The sequence below is a fragment of the Anopheles stephensi genome, chromosome 3 (assembly GCF_013141755.1).
Source record: "Anopheles stephensi strain Indian chromosome 3, UCI_ANSTEP_V1.0, whole genome shotgun sequence".
NCBI lineage: Eukaryota > Metazoa > Arthropoda > Insecta > Diptera > Culicidae > Anopheles > Anopheles stephensi.
The window spans coordinates 71,770,457-71,793,444 of NC_050203.1; the positions used below are offsets into that span (position 1 = coordinate 71,770,457).

General features: G+C 43.4%; 1 protein-coding gene across 2 annotated transcripts in view; it reads right to left on the reverse strand.

Annotated features, from left to right (window-relative positions):
- Nucleotides 1-22,988, reverse strand: part of LOC118513472 (tRNA-dihydrouridine(16/17) synthase [NAD(P)(+)]-like) — an 87,986-nt gene that overhangs the window by 18,564 nt on the left and 46,434 nt on the right. For both annotated transcript variants that reach the window (XM_036059265.1, XM_036059264.1), the window contains exon 3: nucleotides 20,455-20,530. The gene's annotated coding sequence lies outside the window, so the exon portion shown is untranslated. The remainder of the gene's footprint in view (nucleotides 1-20,454; nucleotides 20,531-22,988) is intronic.

The window sequence follows — 22,988 nt, forward strand, 5'->3', positions numbered from 1 at the left end:
CAATCTATCGTCATCAATTTTGGCGACGATGGTTTTCAAGCGATTGCACTTTTGCTCAGACACCGCCAAGTCTCGTGCCGTCATTTGTTCGGATAAGTTCTGGGAAAATTATGCTCCAAATGTTGAGCGGTTGGTTAGCGACGCTCGAGGCAAGTCAAGTCTGATGCTGATGGAAATTTATTAAAAATCAGTCCTTCGGGTGGTTTGGTACATTGTTTTGTGGTACAACTTTCAATTAGCGCAAATGGTGTACTTTTAAGAATATCTCTCTCAAAACATTGCGCCATAAATAGTGTTTCTTGAAAGACCTTCTCTTTTGCTATCCCCCTTTAGATCATAGGTCATCCCGATTAAGATCATGACAGTGATAAATTAATTCGTACAGCCGCAGTACACACGCGTGCATACTTTTAGGCGCCCGACACCAAAATCGGTAGCCTCGCAAGCAATATACCGCACAAAATTGATCGCTTTAGAGTTTTAACAAGGACCATTCGGTGCCACTTGGTCAACCAGCCAACAAATCCCCGATTGCGTTGCTCCAGCATTCTGGCCAACATTCCGGCAGCTAGGCAAGGTCGTGTATGCCGCGTGCCGCAGCAATTAATTTCACACTTCATGCTGAGCAGGAGGATGTCGCAGTCTCAAGCTCAGCACAAAACCCAAAACCGAAAGCACAGCACACCGGGCACGACGAAATAGCCGGGCATAGATTTAGCATAGAACCCCAACACCCCCGTTTCAATCTTGGAATCGCTATTGAAGAACTTTCGGATTTTGTGCCGATTTTCTGGCGGGCCCAGCCTGTGCGATAACGGTTGCGGTAGCGCCATAAAACGCACTTATGGGCAGTAAATTTTTCCACCGACCACTCGACCGACCAATTTGTCGACAGCTGTTGCGCCTGGTTATGGTTCTGGTCGCATGCACGGAAGGTCATACGAACTCTTCCAACCGTTCATCCGGGCTGCATATTGGCACAACCGTTCCGGACTTACAGCGCACGCGCTCCATGTGTGTCGGTGGCCAGATTATCGGGGCTACTTGGTTTTTGTTTTCTTGCCCAAACTTTTACGCCTAACTTTTACTTCCCTTCCGGTTATTTGCGAAAACGACCCAGGCCCCCAGCCTTGTTAACAGGAAACAAAGGAGTTGTTAATTTCACCGACATTAATGCAAGCTGCGTATGTTGGTGGTTCGATAGTTTTGAATGATATTGCACTACGAGCGCCTAAAAGTATGCAACATGCGTTACGACATACTCTTGTTAAGATATTTTTAATGACTTTTCTGCCATTTTTATCACAAATCTGTCCCCTGGGAATGGGAGCTGTGAATTGAGCAGGAATGCTGCACGGCCAGATGCAGCACTATGCAACTGTCGGGGCCTAGGCAAAATTCTTACACATCCGGCTAGGAACAAATATGGTGCAGGGAACTTTTCCTACCACAAAAGCATTCAGCTGCAGTAAGTGCAGCCTTTGCTAGACCATGAAGCTAACGACAAACTTCTTGTTTCCGGTAGAAATTAACGAGGATAAACTGGTGGTGGCTTCGGGGCTTTTCTTTTTCGCTTTGCGTTGTTACTCTTCGCAGCCAAATTAAATTCCTGCTCAGAGGACTACGCCAGGAATATCGGGCCGGAGGATTGTGTGCTTTCCTGCCAGCTGCTAAAGATTCATGATCATAGACATACACTTCCCCCAAAACAGTGTCCGGTTTGGTACGAGCACTCTTAAATGGAATCTATGCGGTTACACTTCTACCGTCTATTTTGGGTTTTAAAATTCTAGTTTCAATTCACCGCCCGAGCTGCTTCAATCCGAGACCGGGAAGTAAGAACATTCTCTACACCACACCACACACGAGCCACAAGAGTTCCAGAGACAGTTCCGAGTGGGAAAATATCACTATGAGAGGGTGAAGGAGACAAAAAACCGTCCCGAAACGGGAGGAACGCTGGCAACGGGCATTACTCCCGCACCGAAAGCAGATGATTGAATTCCGCCAGCAGTAGAAGAACATACCATTTACATAACAATAACCAGACAATCTACTAAAGCTGCTCCGTTAAGAAGCGGTAAAGGATAGTGAGGGATTTGCTCCGAGCGTCTAGTCTCCGGCTCGCTTTCCTCAATGTGCTGGGAATGGTGCCGGGACGAACGTACGGTAGTAAAATAGACAGTCTTGTATTTCGAACCTTTTCGTGCCCTCCGCTTTCGTGCCCGAAAAGGTAAATTCAATGGGCAAAAATTACTGCCCTCTTCAGCTCAATTTGAAGTGTAGAAGATCCGGACGAACCCATCACATTCATTTCGAGGTGTTGGATGTGACGTAGGGTGGGTGGGTTGAAAGGAGCCCCCGGGAGGTTTTGCCATCAAACTCTTCGCCTACGGTGAACTTTTACCTTTCACGCACACCGAACAAACTAACGAACATTCCTTTTCCCCGTAACGAACCGGATGAGGTGGGGTTTTGAGTTGAGAAATTGAAGGTTTGTTACGGGGAGTGCGCAGGGCAGAAGCAAAGTGTGAAACAGTGGCCAACCGTAATTGGTTTCTTCAAGGCGAGCGGCGACTGGGAGTGACTCTTTCGCTAGAGAAAGACGCATGAGTTTATCGCAAACGGACACAGTTGGGGGAGGAAAACTGTGGGGAGGGAGCGGGAAAATGTTCTAATTGATTGCGCCCGGCACGGTGAAGGAATGTTATGATTGTGTGTTGATTTGAATTCTTTGACCAAATCAAAAGAACTGATACTGGAAAGCGCTATGTCTGAGGAACTTATTTCGTTTTATAAATAAAAATCGCTTTCTAGAAATAATATAAAGCTGTCTATTCGGTATTTATGGAAAGAGAATAAAATCTAGGCAAACAATTGGCATACCGAAATCACAAACCGGGACCAAGCTTGAGGGGATTAGAGGATCACATACTTTTTGGCGCAAGTGGGGAATTCTCCTAAAATTATGCAATGCAATGCCCTACAAGCGAAAGTCTCCCGATATTGGTGTTTGAACGGCTCATTTTACAAAGTTGTTAATTTTTGTTTTTGAGAAATATTACAATTTATGGCAGGTTATTGGTTTGAAAATGCCTTTCTTCGCTTCGACTTGGCATTTCTTGCTTCAACTTGGCTTCAACTTGGGTAGGCATTCCAAGACACCGAGCTGGAAGCTTCTGTGACTTCGGCGAGCCAAATCTAGTTCTAAGCATACGCTGAACATACAGATTGCATGAATGTTGCCATAGATATGGGACTTGCCTATGCGGGCTGTATGACTAACGATGCAAGATACCAAAGTGACAGATGCACCATCAGCGGTTCTGTTAACAAACACAGGAGTGACACACAAACAGTTGAACGCATCTTTCAAGTCGTCGAAAACTTCACCTAACTGGTGTCAAAAGTTAGCCCCAACAACAAGATAGATATTGAGCTACGTGCAAGAGTACTGACTGTCAACTGATCATATTACAGTCTGAGGAGGGCACTATTCCGTTCGATACACCTGTGGCGAAGTTGGAGCTTTTAAAGGTTCAGTACATACATCTCCGGGACAGGAGTTCTTTTAAAAACTAATGAATTTCTATGAGTCGAAAGTTATGTACTTGAAGACAACGACAACGGCTCAATCACGAACTCCTCTTAGGCTTAACTCTTACTATAAGGTGATATAATCATTGTGCAGTGAGAAAGACTCGCCAGGCTCTTTTCGGCTGGACATGTCATGAGAAAGTCACCAGACGACCAAGTCCGTATAGTCCTATTAGGCAAACCATATGAACAGAGGGAGGTCCGGTGGCTGTGGCGACAGCGATGCCGGTCTTTACACTGCAGATCCGGTGTTCCAATCCCATCTGGGCCGTTCCCCCATAATGAGGACTGACTATCCAACTATGAAGTATCAATAAGTATAGTAAGCTAGAAATGGCAGGCATGACCTATAAGAGGTCGTTAGGCCAAGAGAGAAAAAGAAGATATGAACAAAGGAGGCTTGGTATGTCCAAACTGAGATGAAGTGTTGGTGCTGATGCGTCTGCCAGGATAATCTTCGTAAAATAAACCATAGTTATAGTTGATCTAGTTGATAATGTCCGATGTTCTTTAACATAACCAGGCTATATATTTTTAAGTAACATTCGTACAAAAACAAAAAAACAATCGCTTTATTTATTAAATTTCAAAATTAGCTTCAGTAACTGCTCTTACAGCTAATCCACCAAATCTAGCCAATCCAACCACTGCGAGTCAAAATCGTAGTCATATCGAAAGGATTATCGATTTTTATCCAGCAACTAATCTGCACCATCAACTACAAAGAGTTGGAGTTTCGATAATGCGTCAATAATAAATTCTCCATCGACCGAAAATCACATCCTCCGTATAACACGTTCGCATCGGTTGCGACCATACCATGGGTCGTTGGTGGGTTGGGAAAAAATGGGGTTGAAAATCCTACACTTCACGCGCGTATCATTCCGCGACTAATTGTATCTGCAGCCGCTGCTAATTAGTGGCAAACAAATGCTTGTACAACAAATTGGACGGATGGAGCGAGGCAGCAGGTAACAGGAAATGAGAAGGGAATTATCATTGATCCGACCGGCCATGTTCGCCCCCGAGGCTTGGCTGCATTTCGGTATCGTGTGTCCGATACACCCATGGAACTCAGCACCCGGAGGTAATCTAATGTACACCACACCTTGGGCACACCTGAGCAAGGGAGCTAATTTCCCAGCTCTTGCAAAGCAGATGTATCATCTGTTGTGCAAACGTTGAAATAGCAATTAGCATCAGCATCGCTCTGGTTGCAATTGGATTTTCCAAATCATAATGGAACAGGAATTATAGGAGTCGTATTAGTGAATGGGTGAAAGCACCATCATCGGCAGCAGCAGCAGTTATGCATCCATGGTTTAAAATTTAATGATTCCCGGAAACCCGATTCCAAGAACGAACTCAAGATAGATGAACCTGAAGGTAATGTATCGGTAACATAAATCTGACTCATATAAGAACGATTCTTTCCGCAGAAGCTAACACACACACATTCGGGAGTAGAAGGAGACCGTAAGAAAACAACAATAAAACATAAAATCGAAATCGAATTCGATCAAAACTCTCCGGTTTCGAGGTCGCAGTCGCAGTGGGTAATCAAAATTCGAAACTCGCAATACGCTCGGGACGGACAAACGTTCGCTTTTTTCCCCCGCAAGTTGCGCTTTGGAGTCAGTACGCTGGCCACAAACACACTCGCCAGTGCTCGCTTGAGGGTTGCTTTTTCTCCAAAGCCCATCTGGAACACTCGAATTCCAAATAGAAATTGTTAAATGATCTCAAAACCAGATGGCACACATCGGGCTCCCCTCTCCTGTCTGGAACTCTCGGGTGCGGAAGAAGAAAAACTATTCCGCACGAGGACGAGGTAAACGTAGGAAAATTCTCATCAAAAGTTATTCGACGCAAAATGGTGGTATTTCTCGTCCACTGTGCCGTGTGCTTTTTTCCTTCTTTCACTCGTCGTTCCTTCCCGGTTAGTCTGCTGTGCATCTGTGTGCTGCAACAGCTAGGATTGCATTTTTTCTCCTCTCGTTCCTTGCGTAAGCAATCGAATTTTATCACTCGTCCAAACGATGGGCACCGAGAGTTGGTTTAATGTTCAACTACTTTCCTGCACTGAAGGTTCCACTAGCGCTTTAGAAGAGAATTAGGGCACAGTGTATGACAAAAAATGCCTCATGTCTGCATTTTTTTAAAGAAGCATTTGATAAAACGATATCCCAAATGAATTGATCCCATTAAATTGGTTAATTAAAACAATAACTCATACCGGAAAAAGTTTGATCGTTCCGAACCGACTGTTTGTTTTGATGAAACACTGGCACACACTGTACTCGTGCCGCTCGTGGTTCGTTCAATCGATAACACTACAAAACTAAATGGCCACTACTGCAGACTGATTGGGAGATTCCGTTCCATTTAGACTTATGCCAGAAGTTCGCCATTTTTTTTCGTGCCACATTACTTCGCTTTAGCCTTCAACAGCACTCTATAAACTGCGCTTCCGGTTGATTGGTGAAATGTACAGCAATTGTAGCGTTCGAAATTGTTCTCCAATTCACGTTGCTTTGTGTTCCCTGTGTTTTTTCGCGCGATCCATTTCGACAACGGACCGTCGTGCGCCACGTTTCGTTCCTCAAACCTCGTCCCCGATAATTGATGGCCGAGCCGAGTAATAGAGCAACGACGACGACGGCGGATCGGCGAATTGCGATTGCCAATGGACTAAATGGCTTTTGCAACATTTTGGCTTTTTTTTTTGGCGCTACGAAATCGCGAGCTAATGGGATTCTTCTTGCTTGGTTGGTTGAAGGCGAAGGCAAGCGAAGGTATTTTATTGGTGAGCAGCGAGCCCGGTTTGCCCGGGGTACCACGACATTGTTGATTAAATTTAATATCACTTACGGTAGCGATAGCGAACGTGTGCTGTGGAGTTGGTGTGGAGTTGTGACAAGAATCACACCATTTTGCGTCACATTAATCACACGGCATCAGAAGACGTCAAAAGGACGATTCATCTAATGGGTTGACGTCAAAGGTGAGCCAGCTAAGCGGTGTGACGATTGAATTAGGCTTGAACTTTCGCATCAGCAGTCTGTTTATATCCGTTTGTGAATGGTTATGTCCGCAATAGGTTGTTCTGATGACAATAATTACTGCGGCTAAGGTTTATGGACAGTTTGTTCTTGATTATACGACACACATTAGGGTTAAGAAACTCTGTATTCAGTGTTAAATTTAACAGAAGAAATCGGTAATGAGCTACGTTAAAGTTTAGTTTGATAAGAAAAGGGTAAAAAATTTGGTGTTTTTTTCGTAAAACATGTGTTCATTTAACAAAACGCATCAAAAACGCCTGCGTTTAGGCAATTTGAAGGTAAAATATTTTAACAGCGCCTAAATGTAGGCAATTTGAAGAATCAAAATATCGTTGTAGGCATAATAGGACGATTTTGGGTAATTTATTTAGTCTCTTCTGGAGTAAAACATATAAATTAAGCTTGTTTTGGGTGGCTCAATACAAATTTGTCGGCGAGAAAATTATGATTTTTCATTGAAAGGCGGAAGTCCGCTCATAAATCAACAATTGATATTACATTCAATTTTCTTCCCATTATAAAGCCTTATGCCCTACTTGTTCCACACGATTTAAAAAAAGCACTGAAGAGGACATCAGCAAACTTCCGCCGAACGGTCAGCGAACGGTGACACACGTTATAAAAAGGCGGTTAAAATTGAGGTTTCAATTTCGCTCCAGAACAGAGATTCGCTTGTGTATTCCCAAAAGGAGGGGGAAAACAATAAAAAACTTGCCCGAAGCAATCTTTTCGCTGTTTGTTGCGCGTGAAAACGATATTTAAATGCAAACAGCAACACCTCTTCCATTGCCGTTTCCCTAACGAGATGCCCGAAACGTTTACGATGGAGATCGACTGCCACGACAGCAGAAATGATGACGATGGCTGGTGTGATGGTTTTCGAGCGACGCGCACCACAAAAACAGAAACAAACGACGCTGGTGTCCTTGCCGGGACCATGCTTCAACCGTAAGGTTGGTTTTGAGAATCCACCTAGAAAAAAAACCCCCAGCGTACTCAAAGTTAGATTTCATAGAGCAGAAAATGATTGGATGGCGTTAAAAAATGTATCGTCACTGTCTACTGGAGCGAATTTGGGATAGCATCTCACAAAAGAACACATTGAAATGTTGTTGATTCTAAAGAGGCAACAGAGGAAAAGCCCCCGAAAAAAAGACTCGTGACACAAAAATTGAGGACATTTTCGGATAGTTTCATTTCATTGCATGCAGTTGCAACGGCGTGGTGCCAAGACGAAGCCTTCTTCGGCAAAGGTAAGAGCTGGTGGAAGACTACATTCAACCCCAGAACATACACACAGGCTACACTGAAAACGAAATCATCAAAAGCACTGCAGATGCCGATTGCGCTTTTTTGTTGCTCTGGCCATGGGATATTGCAAGGGCTAGAGATGGCAGAAGATCTCCAGCTTCACAACAGTTATCCCCGGGCGTGAGGATAAAACTGTTTGAAAAATAATACACTTCGGCTAGAGGCGGCAGTGATGCGGCCGGTGCAGCCCAGACGACACAGTCTATCGGATCGAGTCTAGGTGCGCAGTGTCGTACCGTGCCAAAGATCGGGAACGATTGTGCCGTACTTTGCAGGAGCGCTTAGAAGATGTGCCAGTGTGCATGCGATACTACCACCGTAAGCTGGCTACTATTTTTTTTCTTCCAGCGTCGTCAATAACAAACGCCATCGTTACGTGTATGGAGCGCGACACTTGTTCATTCAGCCGGTTTGATTGCAGCAGTGCATGGTGTTTCTAATGCTTGTTTTTTTTTTATCACGGCGAAAGCTATTTTATTTGCGTTGGAAGTGCTTCTTTTATGAGGTGTTGCTTATTTCTGCATGATGCAAAGAACTGTGCTCAATGTCAGAGATATTTTTTGGATGGTGTTTGGTTTAGATTTTGAATCGGTAGAACACTTCTTGGTATGATGATGAATAGTGGTTCATACAGGTGATATTATTGTATTTTGTACACTAGGTACACTTATTAGGAAAAATCTCGGGACGGGACCAAAACCATCCGTAAAAGCGTTTAAAAAAAGCGTACTCTGTAAAACAATATGTTGAATTGCGAATGCTGATTGCATGCATTTAGGCGTATAAATTAATTATTTACTTTTTTCAGGAATAATACGCCTGAAAGTATGCAATGCGCTCTAAATGTTTATTTGAATCGAAGCGAAATAATAGATTTTTATCCAGAAGTTCGTCTAAGCTCAGAAATTAGTGAAATATTGTGTGCTGAAAATGAAGTCCTAAACTTTCAGCAGTTTTATCAGATAAAACATGTTCCCGACTCAAATTATCTACGAAATTTGTGCAAAGCTGCGAACAACGGTTACATGAATTAATGAGATTTATTAAATTGATTTACTTCTCCAAGGGAAAATACACAACATCTCTCACGCTCGCATCCATCATAATAAAATGGGCAAAAAGCTTTGCCAGCTAGTATAACGTCAGCTTCATCCCATCGGATGGTGACACCAACCCGTCCATCGTCTCACGGACCTCTCCGACAAAGCAATGACCCATCAAAACAACGATGACAGGGATTCTATCCTCATCTTCACCCGTGCACATCCCTGCTTTTTTGTGCTCCGGAACTCACACCACATGTACCCGAGAGCTCACCAAGGAATTATGGTTTTGCAGCGCTGTCACTCCGTTGGTCGTGTATGCGTGTGGTTGCGAGCAACAGTTTGCACTAATCGTCCCTGTACCAATTCCCCACCTGCAACCCGATCCCGGTGGACAGCATCGTGCGGGGCAACGGGACTTCATTTGCTGCTCCGTTTGCCATTTTGCCGTTAGTTTGTTGGAAGGACCCTCATCATCTGGCGGACGAGAAGAGCAATGAGAAGCGAGTCAGGGTAACATCATCACACGGGGAACTGTGTGAGCGACTCAAATAAATCATTCTCCGGTGGGGATGTGTCATGGCATGTCGAGTATTTTGGAGCCAACCCTTCTCCGCCAGGTTTAACACCGTTTTTGTGGCGTTGAATGTGTTGGACGTTGGACGAAGAAAAGGTTGAGGTTAAAATTCTACATTCGGCCCCGCTCGGTTTCCCTTTCACCAGTTTTATCTGGAGCGAGAAAAAGCACTATTTTCCGGATATCCTTGAACTTCGTGGCACCCTAAATACCACCACACATACAAGGGGGGCCAGAAAGCTTCGGACCGTTATAATTAGTGCTTTGCGTTCTGTGTTTTGTTCGCTTCAACACGTCGGCCAACGACTCGTTTCATGCATGCACAATCAGAATTGGCACCTAAAAACTATCCCCCTTTTTCTGCCCGGTGTGTATGACCTACGATGTGAAACCCTGTACGTGTGTGTGTCGGCGGTGTGCTTGGTTGTGTGGAAAATCGCTGCCCTCGTGGATTACACACTCACGCTAGAAAGCAATACGCGTATAATAAATAAATTGAGCACAGTTTTCCCATTATTGACCTTTTCAGGAAAAATCACAACAACGAGCGAAAGAAAGGTTAAAGTGCTTGTCTTATGAATATTCAAACAACAAGCGCACAAAAGGGAGGCAAGCGCACGAGAGCACTAACTAACACATAGCGCTGGAGCTGGTGGTGGAACGGGCACACAATTTATTGTGACCCTTCCGGGCAATACGACGCACATGAGATGTGCCATGGGAGGGGGAGGGGGAGAGTGAGAGGGAGTTTCTCGCAACCAGTGAAAAACAACGCCAGGTCAGCCGGAAGGAGTAATGAGAAAAAGTTTTACTTACTTTCCTTTTTTTTTTCTTCCGGAAAGTGTAAATTTATGTACGCAATATATGATAATTTTAGGGATGAAAATATATATTCATAGCGGGCGCCTGTGAATTCATGTTAAGCCTGGGAGGGGGTGGGGGCTAAATGAAAGTCGCCAACATTGCGTGACATGAGTTTAAGAAAAGGCAGTGAGAGGCGGGGCACACATATTGTTTCATGTGCTGTAAAATGAATTTACGTTGCCAAAATGGGAGCAGTTGTGGGAAAACATGTGGAGAATAAAATAGCGACAAATTGCATAAATTTTGGGGGCTACAAATTAAATGTTCTAATTAAACCATTATGCTGGGAACAAGATTCAGGAGAGGTTTAGCAGTATGAAATATCTTAAATACGATGGTATTGCTATGCCTGTGTCGTGTATTGCATACATTTAGGCAGAAATTTTGAAAATTTCAAGTGCTTAAGACAATATGCAATATTTTAGTTATAGTGGTCTTGCCATCTCTGAGTTGCATAAATTTAGGCACAAAACTTAAAAATCCTCTTAAAACATGGCACTGTGCGTTAGACCTGGGTGGCGATTAATGAAAATCACAAATATTGTGCGACACTAGTTTTAGCATGAGGCCCAATGCCTAGAATAAAGTAGTTTTTTATTCGCTATTTATGTTGTTAAAATTAACAATTCTTGGAAACAAAGTTAAGCATAAAATATGGTTAAATTCCACATATTTAGGCGGTTGCAAATCAATGTTTCAATTGAATAATAATTTCGAGAATTCAAAGCAGGAAAATTTAAGCGATATGAGATATGGAATATTTTAGCTATAATGATGCTGTTATTGTAACTGCCACGAGTCTTCGATTGCGTACATTCAGGTTGGTTCTTTGAAAAAATCCGATCCGTAATCGGTGTAGTCATTAAATAAAGCAAATAATGAAACTTTCAGTGAGCGTGCTGAAAGTAAACATCATTTAAAATAGTAGAATAAACACCAATGCAAATATAAATCCAATCACGCGTGAACGGCGAATGGTAAACAAAATCGGTTCACGATTAATTAAATTCACTGAGCCCCTGGTATAAGGTTTCCAACAAAAAATGTCCACGGAACCAAATCGCGTGCAGCTACACCATTGTAGCTGGAAACCACGCGAGCGTTCTGCACAAGCAGACCCACCATGTATTGTGCCTCTTTACAAACATTTGCAATGATAACGACATAAACGAGCCCATTATAAATTTATAAGTATCCTGCCTGTTTTTTTTTTTTACTTCAGCGTTCGCGAGAGCCGTTTGTGGCACGAAAGTGCTGAAGACTTCCTTCCCGAGCCGAAGACAAAAGGAAAGGAACGGAGATGAAACTACCGCCAGAACAAAAGCGCACCGCTCGGGTAAAGTTCAATTACCTTTTTTCTCGGCACGGTTCAGTGCGGCCGAGCTAGCTTTGCTTGCCCCACACCACACCATCTGCACCGTTGCGCTTTGTTTGCTCGTTTATGCAAAATAATGGAAGAAGCGCCTTCGTTCGCTTCTTGCGCTCACCTTTCTTTCTTTGGGGCAAGTGCATGAACGGTATAGTTTATGCATGTGTGCGTGTGTATGAAGAAGCAAATCTTTCGTGGCCAATTTGTGCATTATTTTACACCGTACACGGCGCCGGTCGAACCTTCTTGTGGCTCACCTTGCTGGTTGGCTTTTGGCAGGTCACGGTGTTGTTTTTTTTTGCGAACGCTCTTGTGCATACGCTGCGTTTTCTGCTTGCGATAGCAAGCATAAGCGGTATGGTTGACAAGCGGAATAAGTTGATTTATGCACCTCGCTAGCGTCTTGTGGCGTTTGCCGATGTGGGTAAAGTAATTGGGTGCTTGTTTCTTTGCGAAGCTTTACAGTTGTGCCACGGTAAAGAAGGAAGAAGCATAGGGGAAAGCATTTCGAGGGAGTATCTTACTATTTAAAAGCGATTAAACAATTATCAGAAATGGTTGATAAATTGGAAAAACATTGTAAATAAGTCAAATAAACTGATAATACAACAATAAAAAGCATGTCCTGTCATGCATTTTGCCTATCTTTAGGGGCATAATTTTGAGAATACACAATAGACATAAAAATGTTTGCTATTTATATTAGAGAACTATCATCCCACCACCTGGCTAATAGTCGGTATGTTTCTTTTACAAAAAAAAAAATGTAAACCCAAGCATTGAAAAGCCTTGGTAAAAAATATTTGCAGAACAATGGAGACGCCTGGTGTTTTATGACGCGTGCCAAAATGTTCCTCTCCATTGCGAACTCATCACGCTTGGCACGCAATTGTTTGCTTTCAGCTATGATTCTACATAAAAGTGCGAATACTAGTTCACACACACACACACGCCAAAGTAAAAAGAGTTGCAAATAAAGCCACACGGCAAGAATACTGTTGTTGGTTGTTGGTACAAAAATGAAGCGTAAAACACACACACACACACACACAAAACAACCACATTTCGCACCACACCGAAACACAGAACGGTGTAAGCCTGCGTTGTACAGCGATGCCGGCGGGTGTAAATCATTCTCACTTCTGGTTTGGTTTTGTTTTGTCTGCACAATTAACCAATCCCCGTTGAATCAAAGCACAGCGCAGCGGGTTTTGCACGAAACATAAAGCTCAGCTCAGCAGCTGTGAGAAGCTGTAGGAGCAGGTGAGGAAGGTGGGTGAACCCCCCGGCACAATGACACGCGATTTGTGTTCTACTACATTGTACGGACAGGATTCCCTGGGTGCAGTTCAATAATGTGAAAGGAAGTTTTTTTTTTTCGTTGCTTTTGGTTTCCTTTGAAGCGAAATAGTGTGGATAATGCGTGAATAAAATGCTATTTTTTTTGTGATGAAAGTGCTTCATATTTTTGTTCTTGAAGGGTGCCTAGGGTCTCATTTGTTTCGAAGTTTGGCTGTACCGTGGCTGGTTGCTTTTTGAAGTAAAAGGGTAGAAAAGCTGGCATTCGGTGTACGAGTCACCGTGGATGAAGTGAATGCAGCCGCGTTAAACTCGTGACAAAATAGCATTGAGCCCTAGTGAAATATGAAACGCAAAAGCGACTGGCCGGGGGATTAAGCATAGAAATGAACGGATAACATTTGTCCGGCTAGCCACATATGTTTCTGTGCTTTTTGTGCTGCTCTCAAAAGGGTTATCCAGGAGGGAAGGAAAACAGGTTTTCCACAAGCAACCCAACTGACCTTTTAATTCCTCAACGACCTCCATCCGCAGTCACCGTTAGCGTTCCATTCCATTTGTCCTAAGGTTTATCTGTAGTGAAAAGAATTGTGATGAAAAGGGTCGACATTGTGACATTCTTTATTATTATCGCTGGCTGGTGAGAGCGCTGCGAGATAGCGGTTGAGCACAATGAAATCAAAAAGCCACCAGTATAAACGGGATTAACTGGCGAAGTACCACATTTGCTGAGAACAATGCGAGCTTTGTGCAAGAGATAAATCTTTGATATTGAGAGTGAAACATAAATTATTGTGGTTGAACAAAACATATCAGTTTGAAAGAAAAAATGGTATAAATGGTTTTAACCTCTTTCATTATCGTTTTCTGGTAAATTTAATCCTCAGTTTACTTCAGCTTTCACTGCCATCACTGCCTACACGGAAGCTATATTGGCCCCCTTCTTACTTCAACAATAATGTCCGCTCATTTACGACGTTGGGCTAACAAATGGTACGACCGTACCCTGAAATAACACATTTGCTTCCGCGCACCACACAAAGACGAGTCCCGGTGCAGGATGCAATAAAATAGGTACAAATAGCTATAACCGGACCATGTTCATTGTCGAGAAGATCGGGCATCGCAACCGTGCCGTACACCACACGCTAACCCAGTACGCTTCTCAGGCAGCATCAGCGCTACTAAAGTGCTAGCAGCAAGCCATCCTTCGCCGAGTTACAGAGCGAAGAGGAAAAACGGGGTACAAAATGGTACGCGAACGTCAAAGCGGACATTAACGGACACTTCCCCGGTTGGGTGAGCTCATGGCGCTGCATTGACACAGCGAGCGCGGCAAGTGCTAGAAAAGAAAGCATAACAAAACAGCACAATAATCACCAATTCTAGCGCGCCAGTGCAATCAGAGTCTTCGTGCTTACCATGGTTGGGTGGAGACACTCGGTTTTCTGCCTTACACTGCCAGCCGGAATCGAAATCGTTCAGGTTGAAAGTTATGTTAATCCGATGTAAAAGTTACGGTTATTGTTCCACCATTCAACGCTATCGGTGGAATCGATCTGCCGAAAAAGGTTGGCCGGGCGGCGAACCGTGCTCGATCGATCGGGTCGGCGAAAGGTCCACCAAGCAATCAATGTATTGCAGGAGAAGCAATATTTCGTACTGTGTGTGACCTGTGTGTTGTGGAACGAAAGTTGGCCATTTAAGCCATGGTCACGAAGTGCAAATAAGCTACCGTGCAAACGTAAGACCAGAGAAATGATGCGACGGGCGATAGAATCGATGATGGATTATCGAAATCGAGGAAGAATAAGAGCACCCGGGAAGGGATTATGAGCTGAGAGAGCGTGATGTGCCCTAGGGACTATGGCTAGGGACATTTTAGATAATGAGTGGTATTTTGTAAAGTAATCCCTCTACTACTTGCGGAAGCGGATTTATAGCGAATGATAATAGATTAGATACGTAAGATGGTTTAGAGTATGGATAATATTAGATAAAGTGAGATAAATTATGTTATGAATTCGATATAGCCAAAGCAGATTAACTGAAGGAAGCTTAGGAACCTCACAAAACCCTATCAAGGAATTGCAACAGGAATTCACATTGTTTTGATTAGACAGTTGGACAGGTTAAAAACTTAATGAAAACTGACAGACTGATTTCGTAATTCTTTCTGCAAACACGAACGACACATACAAAAACTAGTAAAAGTACTGAACAAGCATTCACAAGCCCCACAAAACGTCCATGAAAGTCTCTCAACATTTATTACAAAGCCCGGGTGGACCACCCAGGGTGTCACAAAAGTTTGCCTACTTATCCGGAAAGCGTCACGCAAGTTCGAAAACAGAACGCTAGCTTGTACCTTTTAATTAAACATTCGCGTTGCTTCGCGGTTCGCCGTACTGCACGCGAAATTCTATCGATTGAGAAATTGTTTCCATGCACCCCACCGGATCGTAAGTAATGCGTGAAGCGTTTTAATTTTATAGTAAGCACTCGTTATGTGCTATATCCGTACGAAATGGTGCGCGTTGCACGTTGCATGCACATAGTGCCACGTGAGTCCAATCGATGATTAGAGGGTAGCGCAGTGGAGTGCACCGTTTTTGTGCACCACCGCCAAAGTTACAAAAGGATGCGTCGGTCGCTATTCAAGTGGCCACCACGGCCGGAAATTGGCTGTTGTTTGAATTATGAACTGCACTGTCTGCATTATGCATGCGTTGCGCTGGGTAGTTGCACGATACGGAATGCAATGTGGGCCGCGAAACACACACACATGCAAACCCTTTTCTAGTGCTCTATCGTTCATCGTATCGATCCGTGTTGGCCAGTTTGCTGTACTCGTCGATAACACGCACGTGGGTTTGTGTGTGTTTAAATGGTCATACAGTGTGGACCGGGGACGCACATCCGTCTCTAGCATCGGACGATTGCTCTTTTTTGTGCAACATCAGTCCAACCCTAGCAAACGGAGGTGTGGATAATAGGCCTCTAGAGGTCACCCGTTCAAGCGTCTAGAGCGTCCAGGGTTACAAGCGAAGACCCGTGTGCCACTGGGGCTGCAACGTCAAGCTCAAAATCGTACCAAACGTTTTAGTTCGAAACAATGTACAAAAGAAATCCGATTTTGGGACAATTTTTTATTGTGTTGAATAAATCTTTTTTCAAGTTTATCACTTATCTGTAAAATGACATTTATTTTATATAAAAGTTTTATGAAAACGTTTGAATCCACGCCATGCCCAAAATCGTGAAATAAAAGCGGGACAAAATTTGATTCAATATTGAATTGCATACTTTAAGGCGTAATTTAAGATTACGCCTGAATGTATGCAACGGATAGTTCAATAGTGCAAATTCAATGCTAAATCATCTGTTTTATGACCCGTTGAGCTTAAATTCAATATTCGATTAAACATTTTGTTCTATAAAATTTTGACCAAACGCACACGTTCTCTCACAGCATGCACCTACAACGGTGATCAATCGTGGAAGTCCGGAAAAGGGGACTGAACCACGACGTGAAGGGTTTTTCGGATGAGTGTACCACAATGTTGCCCCTGTTGCGTCACGGTAACAGTTTGATTCAATCAGCCACCTTACCGACACATCCAGTGAGCGGTGGATTGAGACAGAAAACTCATCCCACCATCAACGCCCGCCGCTAGAGATCATGTTCAATCACTGTGCCGGTGACGAAAATGATGGCATTCGGCTGGACGCTTCTTCGGTAGCTCTCGCTTTGTGCATAGATGTTTTCCAAAGTTTACAACGCAAAAACCACATCCTTTCCGGTTAAAGCTCTCTAGGCAGGGGAGGGTGCAACAGAGTCGATAAGCTTTTGCTAGCATAAAGCGTTCCAACCTTGGAAACAATGGCAACATAATAGATCTTTTCCCTCCGGATAAAGATGGCGGCGAATGCGATGCGAATTATTCCACGCCAGGAACACGATCGATTGCTGCCCCGCCGGATTGTGCAAACCGAAACACTCCCGGTAGCGGTTAGAAACGATTTAATTAAACAAGGACTTTTCTCCTCCGCTGGGCTTGCCGTACCGCGGCCAAACGTTTCTCCCGTTTTGTTCACGCTCCAAGGACACTAGTTTGACCCGTTCGCAGGCAAACACTTCATCACGATTTGCGATTAGGGCATGCAATTTGCGAAAGCCCCAATCCGGTCGCCGGACAATACACACTCACACAAACACACACACACATACAGTGTTATATGGCCAGCCAGAAGGATTTATGATGAAAAATAAGACCACCACGTGTTGCGAACGGTTTGGAGGTGGAGATTTATGATACGGCGCTAACGCGAGCGAATAAATTGTGTGACCAATTACTGGAAAAGCTTCGTCCAGTGGACTGCACAGGACCAGGTTCACCAGGCTTTCCACAACAATGGGACGCTGAAAATAGCTACGTATGGGTGTGTGTGTGTGTGTGGGTAACGTGCGTTTAAATCGCTTTTAATCATGCGCCCCCACCGGAAGGTTTTCCTTATCGCTAAACGTCACCATATGAAAAGCGTCACACCACTTCCTGCTAACCTCCTGTTGATCCTCTTGATCCTCTCTCCGGACGCTTTCACTGTGAAATTCTTTTGTGCGCTGTACGGAGAGAAAATTTATGATACTTTCAGGGAATTAAACACCATCCGGAATGCCAGGACCGGATTCGGTGAGACAGCATCTGGAAAATGGCAGACCCGAGGTGCTATTACTTCTACCACTCTTCAAAGCGATCCTCCAATTTCGCGACATTCCAAACAAACGTTTTACTCCGGAGTGCGTTGCTTTTCGCTTCATAAATCAGCCTGAGGGCTAATTTCGGGACGCAGCAGCATACACTCGCGGTGGTTAATTTATAATTAAATCATTATTCATGGTGCTCCACTTACCGGGCGTCTGCTCGTTCTCGGCAGAGATAACGCACCAGAAAGGTTTAAAAATGTTGTTTAAAAACAAAAAAAAAAACATTTCCCATGTTAAACGGTGGATGAAAAATGGAAAGCGATCGGGTGCGATCCAATCGACCCTTCTTCGGACGCTTACGCGTCCATAATCATGCCCTCGTGGCGCTTTCGTTTAGTGCGTGGATTGCAGAGCACAACAGTGTAATGGTTGGAACGTTTTTTAATCTTTTACCCTGCAAAGCGGTGTGATTGAGACAAAAGCCTTCAACAAGGCGCTTGATGAAGTGGACATACGCGAACGCAGTGCGTAATCCCCCAACGGGCAGGAGTGATCCCGGTACCGACGGGGTTTTTGCTAGGGTGGGAATTTAAATATTTCCCCCCAAGCGTAGGAGAAGAACCGCGCGATAGCGGTGCGGTGAATGATAAATGGTACGAAGCTTATGACTTGATGTCCGGTGCGCAGTGGCCAGTAAACTCATCCGTCAAGCTTTAACGGCAACACTCACTGTGAGTGTTGGGAGTAAGTTGTTTAACCTTTCGTGATGTGAATGAATGTGAGGTGAACGCTGATGTATCCAATTTCCTTGAGGTGAGAGAGAAGTTTTGTTATTAAATAGTAATTGTAAATGTAATCGCTTGTGCAATTAATGAGGGGAAACAAAGTTAAAGCTTAAATAAAATTGTAAAGAACGCATATGGTTTACAGCACGAAAAATCGACCACTGGGGCATAGTTACAGTTGAAGTTCCCTGTAGAGGATTTTTTTACAACAACTTTAATTAAAAACAGGCCAATCAACCAGGACAATTAATTTCGCCGGGGACATTTTAAACGATTTTATTCAATTTGTCCCTTGCGTGTGTGATGGTCACCGCGCACACACATAAAACGGAGCAAAATGGCTACGAATGATTGTTACCGTCTTTAGCACCATGGTGATGATGGCATCGCGAATGATTATGGCTGCTGTAGTAAATATTTTAATCGATTTATTATAAACCCGTTCAGGAAAATTGGATCCCGTAGATATTAAAGCAATCTATAGTGTTTGTTTTAAAACACCCGAGCCTTATCGATTGCACCGTAACGCAATAAAATGCAATCCCAAAAGTGTGGACGGGTTTGTTTACATTGGTCGGATTTTATAGTTCGCGATAAATATTACAATCGGAAAAAAGGATTCTTTTTTTCCAATCTGTGATGTGGCAATGCGTTTTCCAACCGACCAGGAAAATATGATTTTCAGCCACGACAATTACAACCGGCATCAAAATTGAATCAACAGATATCTGATACCGTTAACCTTCGATTGGAAATAGTTCGGCGCAGATTCGGTGGAATGCGAATGTTGGATGAAAAAAAAAGGAATCGAATGCTGCTGTTAACATCACGCTGGCGGACGATGGTAGCTTCTTTATGACGATATTTGGCTGCCCAATAATCATAAACAAATCGGGTTCGCGCTTTAACCGTCGCGGTTAAGGTAGCATTGCTACGGGAAGACATTTTGATTTTATTTGCCTTACCAAACAATATACAGGATTTGATGTTCATAGGAGGTGATAAGAATGTGTTAATATGTGTAGTAATTAATGATGAATAGTTATTTAATAATTTCAAAAAATTTAACAAAACTACGGCCTTTATAGCCTGAAAAAAAACTGCACACGATAACCAGGTTTGGTAGGGAAGCCTCGAAACCGAATGCCTGGTCCTAGGGCACACAAAAAAGGACTTGCTTCCTCCATTTTTTTAAATTTCATTCGCTATCGAAAAACAAAACGAAACACAGCAAGCACGCACGGCCTCCCCCGGTACGCGGAAGGTCGAAGTGAAAATTATTTGATTTTCTGCGTCTCGCTTTCATCAATTGCATTACCGCGTGCCCGAACGATGCGGAATACGGTCCAGTGAATTTTTATTGGTGACATAGCACAGTTCGCCTTTCAGCACCGTCGAACATCAAACACAGAACAGCGTGAAAGTTGCGAGATGGTGGAGCAGCAGCCGGGAAAAGCAACCGGGGTGGTAGTTAATTTTGTTATTATCATCTGGCACAGCTGGTTTTCACGCTGTTGCGCGTTTTTTTGCTGCTGTTGTTTCTTTTTAACCTTTTGGAAAAACGGGGGGAGCACGAAGAATGGTGCTGTAATTGCAAATGAATGAGTAAACTATTTTCAGAGAAGCGAAATAGAGAGAGAGAGAGAGAGAAAGAGAGAGATAGAGAGAGAGAGAGAGAAATAACCATATGCTTGGACAATAAAACGTGTCTCGGGCTATTCGCTTCCCAACGTGAACTACTGGGCGTCTCCATCAACTGCTGGAGCTGGAGTGGTGTGAATTTTTCCCTTAAAAAAAACCATGAATAAATAGTTGCGCATGAGGGCAAACACTTACCGGGTGGGAAAAAATGTATATCAATCACACGCTGCGGACAATACGGTTCCTGGTGCTCGGAAAACACGCTAGAGACCTGTAAAGAAAATCGTAATAAAAGAAAAATCAATAAACATCATCAATACAGGACACGACAGGACGACTACATGATGACACACTGATGACGCGATTAAACGTACACCCCCCGGATTGTTTGGTGGGACTGCGAGGGAGCTTTTTAGGGTGGTGCGTTGTGTTCGTGCTCGTTTCCTTTTCGTTTCCTGGACACTGCAAACCTCATTCGTACACGGACGCACACACACACTTACGAACTACTACTACTCGAACAGAGGTAAATATTTAATCAACCGATAAAGGCACGAATGCCATGTGGTCATCATTTGTGGTGCGGTTTGGAAAAATCTGTGACAACCCATATCCATCCAGATAGAGGAAAGTACAATGTGAAGATGGCACATTATTCAACGCTTATCCTTAAACCCTCTAACCTCAATCTTATGTGATCAAAAGCAAAAAAAAAAAAAAAACAGGCGCAAAGAAAACCAAATGGACGAATATAAAAACAGGTGTGCCCTTTTCTCACCATTTATTTCGACACTTGACCGGGGAGTGTCGTTTCGAAGGGAGGAAGAAAAAAATGGCACACATACACAAAAGGCCTTGAGACCGGTGGTACTGTCTTGCTCCTACCTACTGTGTTCGAAGCACTAAATGCTGATCATGATGATGCTCCCTTTCCAAGTCCAAGCGGCTAAATATAGCCATCAAATGGACGGTTATTGGATACCGGGGGTTGAGTCGTGTAACCGAACCTGTTCCTCGCGTCTAGGACACTCTAGAACGACCGAATAATCCTGCCAGCTACAAAGGAAGTTGCCGTGCGGACCCATGGAAGCAAAACGGACACGGCTCTTTCCATGCAATTCCCATCGGGATATCAGGTCGCGGTGAGAAGATGTGCATTTTATTTCGATTTGTTCGAGTTGCTTTTTTGCTTGCTCTCTCTCGCCACGTGGCTTCTCCATTTGTGGCTTCTTTTGTCGGCGTGTCGTTTATGACGATTTCTGCGATTTTCTGACGATTGGAATTTGGCTTCCCGTAGCGTTGTTGATTCTGCTCATTTATGTATACCCAACCGGATAGTATCGTTGGGTTTGGAACGTTTTACCTGTATGAGCTTTTTTCATGCTACTTTTTGGTTCCCATCCCTATTTAAGGTAAGCGTTTAAGCTATTTTGTTTGGTCCCCCCGTTCGATGTCGCGCACCCGCATCCGAACGTTATCATCATTAAAACGTGGCGGATGGTGGAAGCCAGGAGCACAGTAATAATAATCCCTGCTCGTCATTAAATCGGACGCCTTTGGCCTTTTCGGGTGATTCGGTGGACGTTTGGAGCTCGTCCAAAAACACCGCCGATAATTGTAGGAGCAACCGCCCAAACCCGTCCCGTGTGGACACACACGCAAACTCGCGAAAATGGGAACTTATAGACATTAAATCACCTCCCCCGCAGGATCACCCTTACCTCCCCATCATCTCCGCTGGGTAAATGGAGTATGTTTGAGGTTGGGATTATACTTCAATCCAATTTACGTGCATTATCGGACCAACAGCTTCTATGTGCCAAAATGTGCCACACACACACGCTACCATTTGACCGCGGGTCGTAGTTGGCCACGCTTTCCGTAAAACCCGCGTTAAATTGAGTTCCGTGTAGTGGTTTTGCTTAATGAGGTTTTTCTATCGAACGGCCACGGCCAGGAAGGCGTTGTGGTTATGATTTTGTTTGCCTATAACAGTTGTACTTTCCTGACATAAGTTTTCATTAATGCTGATTGGGAGGTAGTTGACCGCTAAAAAACCACTAAAAGGGGAAATATTTTTATTTTGTTCATTGCTATGAAGGAAATGATGGTTGATGGTGCATTAAATTGCACTTTTTTTGTTGCTTATTATGAATATTTAAGAATGGAATGGAGTTGAGTATGATTATTTAAGAATGAAACGGGCGACACAAACAATTGCATTTTGCTTTTAAAGGCCATTTAAAGAGTTGTAAACTTGTAAGGGATGGACGTTTTTATTATTCTAATTTAAAATAAAGAAGATCGTTAACAAATCTAAAAAGTAAATAACAAAAAGAGGATTTTGTAAAGTGAATTGCATACCTTTAGGTGAAATGATTGATCCGACTTTGTTCTCTTTTGAGATTCAGAAACGAAGAGATTTAAAAAAATGTCATATCTATTTTATACTTCCTAACAGTATTAATTTAAGTCGATATATGACGCCTGAAGGTATGCAATTAATTATCAGACAATAACAGTACGGCCAGCTTGTATAAAAAAGACAAAATAGCTAAAATTGCCAAGGATAATGAAAAATGCTTGTAAAAGTTAATAATTGCATACCTACAGGCGTTGCGATTCTCTTACCTTATCTGCCCAATCGAAAATGAACCATTTTAGAAGCTGAAGTTGTCATAAGGCATGTATAACATTGAACACTTGGATTCTATGCCTTCGAGATAATG